A 504-nucleotide genomic window follows, 5' to 3' on the forward strand; every position below is an offset into this window, starting at 1 on the left:
GATTCCGATATTTTTAGGCCAGCAGAGAAGGCCTTGCAGGCCCTGACGGCCCGCCACTGATTTATAATGCATAAATGTATTTTAGCTCACATTATTTCTGAATTAATATTTGTAAGATTCAAAATTTGACTCAAACTTATTACTATTACCAGAAAAAATTTAATTAGGTCTGTCAAATGATTGCAATAATCACAATTAATTAATTACAGATATTTTTGTTTGTTATTTTTTCCAATCGCATTAATCTAATTTTTGCGTCGTGCACACCTGGAGGAGCATTTTATCCCGCTCATACCATAGTCATTTAAGAAAAATATCAATATTAAATAAATTGTTAAAACTTCAGTCCTGTCATATTTTTAAGTTTGTTTTTGCTAAGAGTCTTCAGGTTCAGGTTGCCAATCTAGCTCCTTTTTGAGAGCGATAATCGTCATGAGACGTTTAAAAGAGGCATCATTTTAAAAGGAAAGTTCACATCTTAGCATTTGTTTTTGTACAGATGAT

At 32.1% G+C, this 504-nt stretch overlaps 1 protein-coding gene across 1 annotated transcript in view; it reads left to right on the top strand.

Annotated features, from left to right (window-relative positions):
- kif1ab (kinesin family member 1Ab) overlaps window positions 1–504 on the top strand; it is a gene marked incomplete in the record, with an annotated part of 36,182 nt that overhangs the window by 25,278 nt on the left and 10,400 nt on the right.

This window comes from Oryzias melastigma, linkage group LG17, assembly GCF_002922805.2.
Source record: "Oryzias melastigma strain HK-1 linkage group LG17, ASM292280v2, whole genome shotgun sequence".
In the NCBI taxonomy this organism is placed as follows: Eukaryota; Metazoa; Chordata; class Actinopteri; order Beloniformes; family Adrianichthyidae; genus Oryzias; species Oryzias melastigma.